Source organism: Mixophyes fleayi, chromosome 3 (assembly GCF_038048845.1).
Source record: "Mixophyes fleayi isolate aMixFle1 chromosome 3, aMixFle1.hap1, whole genome shotgun sequence".
In the NCBI taxonomy this organism is placed as follows: Eukaryota; Metazoa; Chordata; class Amphibia; order Anura; family Limnodynastidae; genus Mixophyes; species Mixophyes fleayi.
Window position 1 is genome coordinate 206275956 of NC_134404.1, and position 15693 is coordinate 206291648.

The following is a 15693-nucleotide window of genomic DNA, read 5'->3' on the forward strand; positions in this document are numbered from 1 at the left end:
CAGGTTAAGTGCCTACATTTACATTCTCCGAAAAAACGTACATTACCTCATTGTATATATGAGTGTTTATGTGTATGTTTTAAGGTATTTAGACTGTAAGCTCCATGAAGCAGGGAGTGAAATAAGGCTGTGTAAGGTGATTGCTTCCGGTTCAAACTGGAAGAAATGGAAACAACAGTTTATTTGAGGGTTTTCAACATGCACATTTCCTGAGCATTCTATCATTTATTTAGACCCTGAGCAACGTGTTCCCCCTTTGCGGGTGTCACAAAGTGAACCAATTAGAAATTGCATGCACATACCTAGTGCTTTCCAATTGGTCCAAAACTGTGGTAGAAGCAAGGACAGACGTATATGTATGTGTGTGTGTGTGTGTGTATGTATATATATATATATATATATATATATAATATATATATAGTTAACCCGTGCATGATACTCATGCATTCTAGTCAAATCAAGCTACTTAAGGTGTTAAAAAGGTTCTTGTCATGCATTTAGGGCTAGGCCAGGCCTCCTCAGGGGAAGAGCGTTACTTCCCGACGTAAGCGCCCTTTTTTAACATGGTTTTGTCCACATGTCACCACCTCATCATTTTTCTCCATCACCTCATCCTTCATCTTTATCGCCACATCTATCCAGATGTCTATCCAGACACAGGGATCTCTCTCAGCGGTCCTGTGTATCACACTCCTCTCGCTCTGTCACCCCTGGCAACCACCAACCACTCCAACTGTCACCCCCGGCAACCACCAACCACTCCAACTGTCACCCCCGGCAACCACCAACCACTCCCAACCGTCACCCCCGGCAACCACCAACCACTCCCAACTGTCACTTCTCCTTCAAGAAATATATATATATATTTTTTTTAAATCTTTATAAACACTTTTAACAATTAACAAATTAAATTAACAAATTAAAAACATCTTAGTATACCAAATTTCAGCCCTTTCTGAGTTTTATTTTCCACACACACTAAGAATTTAGTAGGTCAGTGTATAACTCCGCCCAGCAGGTGGCGCTGCAGCTTGGTTTTTTTTTTCCACACACACACAGACTAACACACGCCACTAGGCTTATATATATTAGATATATATCTTCGTTTTAGTATATATACATATATATATAGGCATTTCGGATATGCATTGCTGGTGCACTATCATATTTTCCTGTGCTTTAAAAATACACTACTAAACAACTAAAGTCAGTTACGTCCTAGAGAAATTATTGACTGGATGTGCCACAGCTGATGACTAATTTTCATATAGTAGCATAACGACTTTAAGTATTTACCATAAATAAAGCATCATGCATGCTGAATATAGTTATGATATGATTATTTAAATAAATTGCCTCTAGGGGGCCTAGGTTTCCTTTGCAGATGAAATCTTGGTGCGGATTTGGCATTCTGACAGTAGTAACTAAATCCTCTAAACATTGTTCACCCTTATGGATCTGTACAGTGTTATCCTGTTCTAACCAAAATATGGTGCCACAGAGAAATATTGTTCTACTGGCTACAACAGTTTCATTCGTGAGCAGCATGAATTAATCTAAATCTTTTATATTGCCAGTATAAACAAAAGACAAAAATAAATACAGAGACATAGCTTGTTTAAAGATGCTGCAAAGCAGCATTAAACATCTCGTTTCTGAAAGTTTATTAAGAGAAAAAAGAACATTTTTCAACATAAGCATGAGAGGGAGCAAAACAGTTTTGACATTTTGAAAAAGGTCTTTTAGCTAAAAGGTTTGTTTATGGTCAGTCTTGTTTTAAATTCTCAGAATAGATGTAACTTTAAGCTGTGTAATGGATTTTGTGATATTGTAATGAGTTTAGAGGCCAATCCAAGTACTTCTCCTGAAAAGTAGTTAAAATAGAGCACATTAGATTTTATTGTCAGTGACCACAACCAACGTGTGTGTGTACTTCCATTTCCATAGTTCAGATTTTGTTTCTACAACAAGTCAATTTATCAGAATTTTAGATGGCTGCTAGATTTATATGTACGTAGTTTTCGATAAGAAAAAAAGTTGTGTGTGTCAGGGGCTGCGCTGGAGGGTGGGGGCATCTGCCCCTGGTCTGGTCCCATAGTAGGCTACATTTGGCTGGCTCAGTGGGCCATCTGCATTTTCTTCCTTTAAAATGTTCCTAATAAGCTGCTGAGTCAAGTCTTGCTTCCCGGGCTAAAATATACCAGCACTCCACTAGTGTGTGTGTGTCTGTATCTATATATACACTAACCAGCCACAACATTAAAACAAGTGAAGTGAATAAAGATTTATCTCGCTACAATGGCACCTGTCAAGTGATATTAGGCAGCATTGAACAGTCAGTTCTTGAAGTTGATGTGTTATAAGCAGGAAAATGGGCAAGCGTAAGGATCTGAGCAACTTTGGCAAGGGCCAAAATGTAATGGCTAGTCAACTGGGTCAGAGGATCTACAAAACGGCAGGTCTTGTTCGGTGTTCTAGGTATGCAGTGGTTAGTACCTACCAAAAGCTATTCAAGGAAGCACAACCGATGAACCAGTGACAGGGTCATGTGCACTCAAGGTTCATTGATGCACGTGGGTTGTGAAGGCTAGCCCATTTGGTCCAATCGCAAAGATGATTTACTGTAGCACAAACTACTGAAAAAGTTAGAAAGGTGTCATGCTGAACCCTGTGCACTGCAGAATGTGTCTAGAATGGGTACGTGTGCGCCAGAACTGGACCATGAAGCAATGAAAGAAGCTGACACCTTACCTCTGCTCAAAGTAAAAGTCTTTCATATTTTGTTAGCTTACAGGAGTGCAATACAATGATGCCAGCAGAGAGGGGGCATGCACTGAGGGTTATGAAGTTAGAGGAATAGTCATGAGGCAAGATGGAAAATAATGGAAGGCCCAGAGAGTCACACAATGGAGGCATGATAAATAGCTAAGTGATATGTGTGCATTTGGTGTGAATAGTGTTTGTGGGCATGTTATTAGGGTAGGGTTTGGGGATTATGAAAGTGGAGATTACATATTGTGGCCTTCCATTCCACTCCCTTGCTCCTCTTCGATTTATACTTAATGCTGCAGCTAGACTTATCTTCCTAAACCTTACACTGGCTCCCCTTCCCTTACAGAATCCTCTTCAAACTTCTCACCCTCACGTACAAGGCCCTCTCCAACTCCACTGCTCCCTACATCTCCAACCTCAACTTCATGCATACTCCCTCCCGCCCTCTCAAGTTGGCCTATTACCATCACTTATACTCCCCTCTGGTAACCACATCTCACTCTCTTCATCATCATTTATTTATTTATATAGTTTTCAAATTCCGCAGCACTGTACAGAGAATATTTTTTTCACCATGTTTTATACCTCATCATCATCAACATTTATTTATATAGCGCCAGCAGATTCCGTAGCGCTTTACAATTGGGAACAAACAGTAATGAAACAATACTGGGTAATACATACATACAGAGAGGTAAGATGGCCCTGCTCGCAAGCTTACAATCTATGGGACAATGGTTTGATACATAAGGGTAAGTGCTACATCATATTGAATATTTGTCCAGCTAGAATCCAAAAGTTGCAAAGTATTTGGTGGGCCTTATGCTCAGTCACACAACTATGTTGCCTTGTGTTAGCTGTGTAGAGGATGGTAATAGAGTAACCTAGGGAGATTGAAAGGGTGGTAGAGGAATATTATAAGCTTGTCTGAAGCGGTGAATTTTCAGAGAACAGTTGAAGCTTTGAAGACTAGAAGAAAGTCTTGTGGTGCGAGGTAGTGAATTCCATAAAGTGGGTGCAGATAGAAAAAAGTCCTGTAACCGAGAAAGGGAGGAAGTGATGAGAGTGGAAGAGAGACGCAGATCTTTTGCAGAACGGAGGTGTCGAGTTGGGAGATATTTTGTGATAAGTGAGGAGATGAATGTTGGTGCAATTTTGTTGATAGCCTTGTATGTTAGTAGAATAATTTTATATTGGATTCTGTGAAAAACAGGCAACCAATGTAGAGACTGACAGAGTGACTTAGCAGACAAAAAACGATTTGCAAGGAAAATCAATCTACCCGCTGCTTGCAAAATTGATTGTAGGGGCTCGAGTCTGATTTTGGGAAGACCAATAAGGAGAGAATTACAATACTCGATGTGAGAGATGATTAGTGCATGAATTAAAGTTTTTGCAGTGATTTGTGTGAGATATGTACATATTCTGGAAATGTTTTTTAGATGTATGCAGCATGATGTAAATGTAGAGTTGATGTGGGGAAAGAGATAGTTGCGGGTCAAGGATTACACCTAGGCAGTGTGGGGTGGGATTTATGGTCTTGTTGTAAACAGAAATAGAACTGTCATGCACAGAGCTTCTATTGTTGGGTGGAAATATTATTAATTCTGTTTTTGAAAGATTGAGTTTCAGTTGGCGAGAGGACATCCAAGATGAAATGGCAGAAAGACAGTCAGTAACGCGAGACAACACAACTGGTGAGAGATCAGGAGAGGATAAAGATGATACTGAAATCAAAAGTAACTTATTAGTTTTCCAAGAGAAGTGGTGTAGATAGAGAATAGCAGATAACCTAGGACTGAGCCTTGTGGTACTCCAACTGATAAAGGAAGCGGAGTGGAGGTTGTTCCAGAGAAATTAACACTAAAAGAGCGATTATACAGGTAGGATGAGAACCAGGATAGGACAGTGTCTTGAAGACCTAGGGATTGTAGTGTCTGTATAAGGAGAGAGTGGTCAACAGTGTCAAATGCAGCAGAGAGATCCAGGAGAATTAGAAAAGAGTGACCACTCTCAATCAGTTTAGTTTAAGCTGTGATCAGATCATTGACGACCTTGGTCAGCGCAGTCTCTGTGGAGTGTTGAGAGCGAAAGCCTGATTGAAGAGGATCCAATAGGTTGTTTGCAGAAAGGAAACGTGTGAGGCGAGTGTAGGCAATTCTCTCAAGAAGTTTGGAGGGGCATGAGAGCTGAGAGATGGGGCGGTAATTTAAGAGAGAGTTTGGGTCAGAATTTTCTTTCTTTAGAATAGGAGTAATCACTGCGTGCTTGAATAGTGATGGAACGATACCAGTAGAGAGCCACAAATTACAGATTTTAGTTAGAGGTGGAATGAGCACACGAGACAAGGACCTACCAATTTGTGAGGGTATGTGATCAAGAGCACTGGAGGTATTATTAATTTTTATTATTAATTTTTATTTATAAGGCGCCACAAAGTATCCGTAGCGGTGTATAAGGACAAACAATGGTACATTACAAGGTGAAACAGCACAGTACAAGTAACAGTAAGCACTATAACTCTGGGGGCTCTGGCTCAGCTAACGAGAGGGAGGGGAAAAGTCAGTACAGGCAGGAACCTTAGGCCCAAGAGGGTGGGCACGATGACAGGTTAAGAGCCACTGAGGGGAGCGGAGAGAAGCGAGAGGAGACAGAGGGTAGAAGGACCAAGAGGAGGAGAGCTGAGTAGCTGGGGAGCGCAGTTAAAAGTGGTCGAAACAGGAGGTAGGAGAGCCCTGCTCAAGGGAGTGTACAATCTAAAGGGAGGGGAAGACAGACAGACACATGGATGAGAAGGAGAGACGGGAGAAATGGAGACGGAGTCGAGGAAGGGGAAGAAGGGATGAGAGAGAGAGGTAGCCGACCGGTTGGAGGTTAGGCATGAGACTGGAAGGCTTTTAAGAAAAGGTGGGTTTTTAATGTACGTTTGAAAGAGGACAGATTATGGGGAAGTTCTGATGGAGCGGGGAAGCTTGTTCCAATGGAGGGGAGTGGCGCGGGAGAAGTCTTGGATACGTGCGTGAGAAGAGGTAATCAGAGGGGAAGAGAGGCGACAATCGTTAGACGATCGCAGAGGGCGGGATGGAGTATGAATAGAGATGTAGGGAGCAGTAGAGTTGGCGAGGGCCTTGTAAGTCATAAGGTAGAGTAGCACGATAAGAAGAGAGTAGAAACTTCCTCTTCATTTGTGGGATCAAATGAAGAGAGAGTGTCATAGGATGCTGGGAAGGAATTGAGCTGATTGCTAGTCGAGGGAGATGATATAATTTCAAGTCTGATCTTATCAATCTTGTCCTTGAAATAGGAAGCAAGATCCTGGGCACTGATGGTAGTCGGAGGGTTTGGGGTGGGAGGATTGAGAAGAGATTTAAATGTGTTAAAAAAGCATTTCGGGTTAGAAGCCTAAGCATAGATTAGAGACTGGAAATATGCTTGTTTAGCAGTGTCCAGAGCATTTCGATGGGAGTGGTAGATAGCAGTATATGCGCTGAAATCATTAGAGGTACAAGATTTACGCCAGTGATGTTCTGCTTTATGAGAAAGTTTTTGTAGATTTTGTGTTACTTTAGTGTGCCACAGTTGACAACGAAGTCTATGTGGAGTATGAAGAGTGGCTGGAGCCCCTTGATCAAGGGCAGTTGCTAGGATATGGTGAAAATGAGGAACTGCCATATCAGGGGAGGAGAATGTAGAAATTGGGGAGAGAAGGTGTTGGAGAGAGGTGGAAAACTGTTGAAAATCTATACACTTAATATACTCTAGTGGTTATGAGGAGGCTTGAAGGAGTTTGTCGGCAGGGATGTTAAAGAACTGGGAGTGAGCGAGTAACTAATAAGGTGATGATCCGAGATGGGGAAAGGAGTATTAAGGAAATTAGAAACTGAGCATGGTCTAGAGAAAACAAGATCAAGACAGTGGCCATACCTCATCCTCTTCCATCCTCCATCTCTTCCAAACTTGCTTTATACTCTCAGATCCGCTTACACTGGTTCACTCCCATGTGTCAAATGTTTGTCTGCCCCTTTCTCTTTAGATTGTAAGCTCTAGTGAGCAGAGCCCTCTTCCCTCCTGTTTTCATTATCATGAAATTTTGCTCATCAGCTACACTGCACACCTCCTCCTTGGGCTCTCTGCCCATTGACTCCACTCCTCCATAATGATTGCACCTCCTTCAGTGGCTCTAAACCTGTTAGTTTCGCCCACACTAATGGGCACAGGTTACAGCCTATGCTGAATTTACCCCTTGCACCCCAGTAGCTGTGTTGAGTTGTAGTGTTATTACTGTATTGTTATACCATGTACTGTCTTGTTTTTTGCCATCTGTACGGCACTGTGGACCTTATGTGGCGCCCTATAAATAAATGTTAATTTAATTCCATTCTAGATTATTGAGAGGCTGTACAATATGCTGGACACTGGGGTTATATTACACTCTGAACAACTAAGAGCTGTATTATATGCTGTTCAATATGGCCATTCAATATAATGGTTATTATTATTAACATATGGGAGTTGTATAATATACTAGTCATTGATTTAAATGTAGAGCTGTGTGGAAATAGCATAGACACTGCATTACCGGTTCACAGGTCAGCTTGGTGTTAGTTTGCATTCCAAGCCTAATCTGATTGTGGGTGCCATTATTTGTATAGCAGCATTAGCTATTTCCTGGTTTTGCTTGGTATGAAAATTTTTATGCAAATTTTCCTACTCCAGTGGCTGGATGTATAAGAGCCATTTTCTTGTTTCACCTTTCACCCATGTAGTCACTTTGTCTTGAAAACCACCCTGTCCAATTCCATTTTTATTCAACACGTCACCGATTAGTGAAAGTCTCCCATAGCTTGCTGGGTTACCTCAGCGTGTCTTTGAAACTTCCCAGGACCTGCTCAAATAAGACTATGAAAAGTATATTTGTGCTGGGTGTAATTTGTTATTATAGGTATTCAAAATAATGAAAGGCGAGTCCTTCTCTCGACAGGAAACCTCTGATTGTGACCATGAATTTCAATAAAGAATGCAATTGCTGATTTAAACGTATTCTAGTTCACAGAAGCCCTGTGAACTACATGTGGTTTTTTTTATACTTGATGGATTGAGAACTGTGCTTTATCAAGAACCTAAAGGCTGTAACATTTCCAGCCAGACTATGTGGTCTGCACAGACAAAATGTTTGGCTCAATTTTTGGCACTAGTCGTAAGTATCGTCGACCACAACAATTTATGAGTGGCTTAGTTATATTGAAGCCGGATGGTAACTCAGAAGTATATGTGAATGTGCATGCATCATTAAATGCTGTAGGCAATAGGTAGCTAATTGGTTTTGTTACATCTCACTACATATGTGCTGTGACCAAAAAAAACATATAAATCCAAATAAAGTATGAGAGTGTTTTGCCACATGACTACAAGTGCAGCAATTAACAGACGTAATTTAGTAAATTAAATAATTTTCAATTGCTACATTTCACGTTGCAAGAATTAGCTTTGTTGAACATATGCAAAAAATAAATGTCCAGAATTCTGTGTAACAGTCATGGTTATATTAACATTCCCCTAATTTTAAATGCCAATCAGTGCTATTGTGGTAGAGGTAGGAACTTAAAAGGAAGACTGGGTATACAGTTCCCCAGGCAGAGGCGTATTGTTGGTTGTGAGCAACTGATTATTACCTCTCACTTTCAAGATAATTCTAGATAATTACAGTGAAAAAGCAGAGATCTGCATTGGTAACGCCTAAATATGAAATGCACATCACATAATATTAAAATTAGCATATAAAGTAGTGTGAAATGTGTGTTTTTATATATATATATAAATGACCATATTAACGATCATCTACTCCTAATTTTATAAATCTAAGTGCATGTGGCAACACGGAACACATTTTATTTTTTGATTATTTAATCAACCAAAAAAAAATTCAAGATAAGGAAGCCATGTGTGAAAAAGTAAATATTTTTATGTGGTTACTATATCCCCACAAATATGTTGCTAGTATTTAGCAAAATGTATTGTATGACTTTTAACATTTATAGGGATACCTAGCATGTGTACTTTATTACAGTTTAAACTGTCATAGTTAGTGTTGTATATAAAATGGGCCTGATTTAGAGTGAGACGTACGCCTGTTGGTGTAGCGTATCTGTGTTTTTGTGTTTTTTTTGCTCAGAAAGTGAACTGTGAGAAAAGCAATATGCATAGCATGCATAATGGAGGCTACTTTCTGGGTAACTGCTACTCCTGTCCACATTGTGTAATGATTGTGTTACAATGTCGAGTGTTTTATCGTTACTGTTGTGACCAGTTGGCAAAAGTGTTTAAATTGCGCAAGGTGTGTTTTAATGTACACAGTTAAGTGGGTAGTATTGGGGAGTTAGAAAAATGCCACATAATACGTGTCTATGACCCATTTATTTAAGGTACACTAATAGGAGGACACCAGTTCCTGCCTCATTGTTTTATACATTCATTATGTTGAAGAATTAAACGGCATTATGCTATGAATGTCTTATTTTCTTCATCATGTGATTATCGTTGGAGTGTTTCTGGAGGATAAAGATTCCATCTATGAGCAGACGTTATTAGATGCGCTGTGTCCAAGAGGAATTCCGTAAGCAGATCCCCTGCGGGGACCCCATCACGTGGTTCATATCTATATTTGGCCATATGGACTAGATACACTTGGAGGAGGGCAGATCCCCATGGGACACTATATAGACTATTTTGCACATTCACTGCTGCTGTTACAATACTACTCTATGTGTATTTATTGTTTTGTTACAGTCAGGCCCGGTGCTCCCATTAGGCAACCTTAGGCAGTTGCCTAGGGCGCCGGGACCTGCAGGGCGCCGCTGACTAGATTTTCTAATCTAGTCAGTGGTTCAGCGGCACGAGAGAGATGCACAGCAGCGGCATGAAGAGGCGGCGCCTCTGAGGTATCACACTGTCTGTCACTGACAGACAGTGTGAATAAAGTTATTCCCCCCTCCTCTCCCCTCTCAGCATACATCGCGAGGAGCAGCTAGGGGAAGAAAAGGTAAGTAAAATCTAATTTTTTTTTTATTTAGTGTGTTCGGGGGACGCGGGCGCGGGTGGCGGCGAAATTTTGTCTAGGGCGCCGAGAACCCTAGCACCGCCCCTGGTTACAGTATCTACATGTGACCACTGTCTGATGAACTCTGTCTATGCCTGATCCACTTAGCACTGTGAAATATACAACTTTTTTTTGTGCATTGTACCTGTTGGAAAGTTGGTGGCCTTTCCTGTATACTTTGGGCAGCTTTGGGGAATACATCAGCACCCATTCCTGCTATACATTGTAATCCTTGAATCTATAAAAAGCAATAAACATTTATTGATCACAAAACAACATTAAAAAAACACTAAGAATAAAGGCGCCACATGTAATTTAGATAATTTAGTGAAAACTGGAAAATCCAACATCTAAGAGTAATCAATACTACATCCTACATCTCTAGGAAAACTAGATAAGGATTAGGCGTATATTCACAAGCCAGACATGGTGGCTCTGTGTACCTGATTTAACAACTTTAATAAGGAAATGTATATTGTATTCCTATGCATTAAGATCCCTAAGACACAGAGGAAAACCAAACACACCTCTACAGCCTGAGGCTATTCTGGGGTATAAGAAAGAGCAGATCAGTGTTCAAGGAATGAAAGATCAGGCTGGTGTTCATGTAATGGTCCTGCCAGCTGACTGAGGACAGAAATTGGGAGAAGGACTGTGATGGCCCTTGTTCCTCTTTCTTTGGATAAGTTACCCCAGGTCTTGTGAATCTGTGTGCTCGCCAAAAGCAAGGTGACAGTGAAGCAGCACTACTGCCTTACTGGTAGTCATTGAGGTTCAGAAGTCCCGGGACTTGTGCTAAGGCATGTACAAGGAGCTGGTAATAAAGCATAAACCAATAGTCCGATTTCCCATGGTGGTCATAATTGGACTGGTATCATATTGTATGTACTACCCTTGTGTTCATTGTATATACCTGTAATTATTACTCCTGTACATATGTTTATTTTGTGCCTGTTGTTTTTGTTAGATTAATAAAAGCTGCCATTGGTTTAGTTGGATATCTGCCTGGGTGTAAGTATATCTACATACAGGGGAATTCGGTAGGTTGTTCAGTCTCAGGAGGCACTGTTTCCTCTTATCTATACTTATAAATAATGTTTGGCAGATATATAATCTTGAACATTACAAGCCTTATTGATGATCATCGGCCCAACCAATTTTTATCTGTATGGAGTGCATGGACTGAGCACTTTGACTTGTGAAGGCCCCCCTTATCCGAGTTTATTTGCTATAGATGCAGATTATGAATTTAAACTCGTCTCTGTCCCTTTCTGGTTCTTTCCTATACTAACATTCTCCTGTTTCCCTCCTTTCCAGCTTTTCCGAAGTTTCATCTCTCTATTGTTTAACAGATTGGAATTTTCTCTGTTAATATGTTATATGTAAAATTATAATCAAGAATGATGCATTCTTAATTGTGATGCTCCACTACTTCCCCTTCAAGCTTTCAGTTTTTCCACCATTGCACCCATGCTGCTTGAGCCATAATGAACTTTTACACCAGGTCTCCAGTATCTGTAAAGGATACTCCTACTATGAAGTATGTCTGGGCATGCGTCCAACTCTCATTAGGATGTATCTACAGGGGTTTTGTAACACTCTCTTACTGAACTCAACCTATGCTTGCTTCCCCCTGTTCCGCCTCTCCAGGCATAAGGTCTTGCAAGCCTACAAAATGATCAAGTCTAGATATGGATGCATAGTGGTATCCTTGTGCAGTATGGATATATGTATATTTACACCTCAAAAACTGGCATACACTCAACTCACAGCAACATGGCAGTTTTAGAAAACTACAGAGGCAGATTAAGCCAATACAGCCTGGAAATTGTAGGTGACAGGCCGCAACTCAAAAATTATTTCCTGGTGGAACCAGTTGCAGGCAAATTGATACTTCCTCTATCGAATAACTGAATGCAGCTTGATGCTGCTTACCAATTTCAGGGTGAACTGATGAATAGGCAGGAGAAGCGGTGCCAGATATTTGCAACACTAGGGTGGCATTGTATGCAAATGAGACAGACAAGTGACCCAAATATTACTAATAGTCGGAAGGCAGTTTAAGTAAATGACACAGACGGGAAAGGCCCAGCATTTACTACAGTACTAAGGTAGTGCTGGCGGTGGCACTATGGGCATTATGGTATCTCGAGAAAAATTCATATTACCTTACTGTAGGTGTACTTGAGCTGCCCACTGTCCTCCTATTCACTTATATTGTATATTTAACAGGACATGCATAGTATAACAAATCAGGCACTACAGACACAGGGATGTTTCTTTCATAATTATAGAGCTTGGTTAGTTTGGGCCCAATGGCAGGGCTGGAAACTGCCACATCCGAGGAAAGGGTTAACCTCCTGGTAGTCAGGATGATGTCCTACCCACTCAACATAGGGGAGGAGCATTGGCCTATATAAGGGCTCAAATTCAGTTTAGTCTTGGCTAGTGTCTGGCAAGGGAAGTAGTCTCACACCGCTCTACAGAAGATCCCAATATATCTTGCACTTTGTGCATAGCTCTCGTTTGCTGCTCACGTGTATTGCTGTGTTGTGCTGGTAATCTTAACAATAAAGCTCCTATTTGACCCCGACTCAAGACTTTGGTGGTGAAAAAAAGCTTCCAGCCAGGGCCGGACTGGGACTAAAAATCAGCCCTGGCATTTGAAGCAGACAGGCCCACCTCTATTGATGAGCAGGAAAAAACTGTGTTACCTCTGCGCAGCGGCACCAAGGGTGTGGCCACATTATGTTGGGGGTGTGGTCAACATGGGGCATTGATACATACATTATAATAAAACATTACATTTATCAGGTCCTCCCCATCCACATCACGCTACATCCCACCGCAGAAACACATTACAACAATTCAGCCCACTGTACTTATCTATGCTTCTGATGCTGCTGACATCCATCAAGGTGGGAACTTCCTGTAGAGTGAGCAGGGAAGCTCTTAGTCTCACAGGATTAAGAAATCTCATGAGACTTAGAGTTCCTCGGCTTGCTCTGCAGGCAGTGTCCTGTCCGGGAACTGGGAGTAACTATCAGATTCCTCCTGCTAACCAGAGCTGGAATAAGGCTCGGGGAGCCCTAGGCACTTAAGACAGGGGGGCTCCTATGATGTAATATGGTTATTGGATACATTTTCAACAAATACACAGGCAATACTGTGTGCACTACTGTTAGGTGCACACAGTTCTGCCTTCACAAGCAGTACAATGTGAAGTAGGACATACCTCCCAACTGTCCTTGCAGTCAGACCAAATCCTGACGAAGCGGGACAGTCACCCACCAAATTCAGGACAGTTGGCAGACTGTCCTGCTTTCTCCTACCTGACTTGTGGCCGCTGGTGTCTTTAGATCAGTTGCTGCTTGTCTGGATCCTGAAATGTTGGGGGCCCTATTTGGAAAAAAAATAGGTACATGAAATTTAGAAAACTCCAACCAGCACCGCTGTTAAATCAATATAGCACCAACGTTTTAAAATTAGGCCTCACTCCAGCCCCAACATTAAAATAATAGTATTCCCATTTAATAAATAAACCTATTTCCCTCCCTACATACAGCCCCAACATTAAATTAATAGTATTTACATTTCATAAATATACCTATTTCCTGCAACCATCACTGCCATTAAATTCATAGTCACATTTAATAAAGAGACCTAATTCTCCCCAAACTCATCGCCACATTCAATAGCCCCAAAACCACCCCATCTTAAATTAATAGTCCCTACTATTACATTGCCCCACCATTACCCCGCAAACAAAATAGCACCCATTAATTAGCCACCATCTACCTCACACACACTACATTACCAAAAGCTCCCTGTGCGATCACACACACATTACTGTGCCCCTTCATCATCACCACGCTATACCCCCTTATGATCGCACTGCGCCCTCCATGCTGCTATCCCCCCCCCCTTCCTCACACTCTGCCATGCTGCTTTTACCCTTCCTCACACTCTGCCATGCTGCTTTTGCCCCTCTTCATCACCCCCCGACATGCAGTGCAAGTGGAAAGGGAGGCAAGCACTGCGATCATGTGATCTTGTGCGCGCCCTCCCCCCCACTGCGCAAAAAAAAAAGTTGAGACAAAAGAAAAAGAGAAAAAGAGAAAGTGAGGACGGGGTGTGGGCTCAGGCGGCGCGATCATGTGAGTATACAAATACTCACATGATCGCTGCGCGGGGTACCGGACCGGCCCAACTGACCATCGGCCCTTCTGGCAAATGCCAGAAGTGCCAGATGGCCAGTCCGGCCCTGCTTCCAGCACTGAACTGACATTTCCAAGACATGTGGTATGTATGTGTTTTTCTATGTCTCTGGCCCCCAATTTCTGAAAATCTGGTGAAGCAAATAAAGAACTTGATCCATAAGTTAGCAGAATCACTTATTTTAAAAGAGGCCTTCAGTTTTTCTAGCTGATTCTCCAGTAGTTTAATTAGTGGTATGACTGAACTCTCTTCCCATGTTACTTTTTCAAAAGGTTTAAAATTTCTGGTGTAATGTTTCTCATCTCCCTATCTCATGACTTGCTGTGTGTGTAACAAACAAATCATGGTATGAGTTAAAACTCACCCAGTCTTCAATACTGAAGAAACTCCAAGAACAGTGAGCCTTTCTGCAATATCATTCCTGAGTTTTTCTAAGAGATTGCTTCTTAGTGAAACCAGCGAGACATCAAGTAGCCTGTCTGCGAATTACCTGTTGTATATGTCAGGGATCACACGGAAACTACTGGATTCAAACAGTCAAACAGATTTAACTCTGCCCATAGTGGAGGCGCGGAATCTAATGAAGGGTAGGTATACACCAGGGACTCGTACAAGGAGGTACAGGCTTAGCTGCTATCCCTCTGCAGGTCTCAATCATTTGTACAGGTATTGAATGTAACTAGCAGGTAGACAGAATCAAACATGAGGGCTAAGGTATATGCATGGTAGCGAATAGTACAGAACTCTCTGGCATGAATGGCATAACCAGGAACACACTAGCGTGGATGACATAACTAGGAACACACTGGCATGGATGGTGTGAGGAAACCACCATTAGCTGGGACGGTGGTTACCCTCCGTGGGATTCAGGACAGACCAGAAGTGTCCTCTGTTACAATCTCAGTATCCTTGAGAGTGTTATCCTCCTGCAGTAACTTCTACCGTTTAGCTAGACAGTCTCTATGTTGCCCAGTCTGGAATACTGGCTCACACAGACCCTGTCTTGGTAGGGTTCCCTCCGGCAGCACCATGATGCCTGGCCCAGAGTCTATTGTGCTGGTGTTACATACACCAGGAACCTCCAAGATAGCTTGGATGCATTGACATATTGCTCTCCTTATATTCCTGGCTGTTTACACAGGGGGTAGGGTCAAGATGTCCCAATCTTCCCCCTTGTCAGCAGTTGTCTGTCAGTAGACATTTAAATTATTTAACCATTAGACATACTGGGGTATATTTACTAAACTGCAGGTTTGAAAAAGTGGAGATGTAGGAGATGTTGCCTATAGCAACCAATCAGATTCTAGTTAACATTTATTTAGTACATTCTACAAAATGACAGCCAGAATCTGATTGGTTGCAATAGGCAACATCTCCACTTTTTCAAACCTGCAGTTTAGTAAATATACCCCACTGTCTCTGTTACCTTAATTATATAATGGAATGGTTTGAGTGAATTAACTATTTGGCTAGATACACTTAACAAAGGGTTACAATATTACATCAGTGAATGACACTTCACGCTGGCATAAAACATTAATACATTTGACACATTGCATCCGCAGCATTATACAAGTCTGTGCTCCATTTTGATAAAATAACATTTA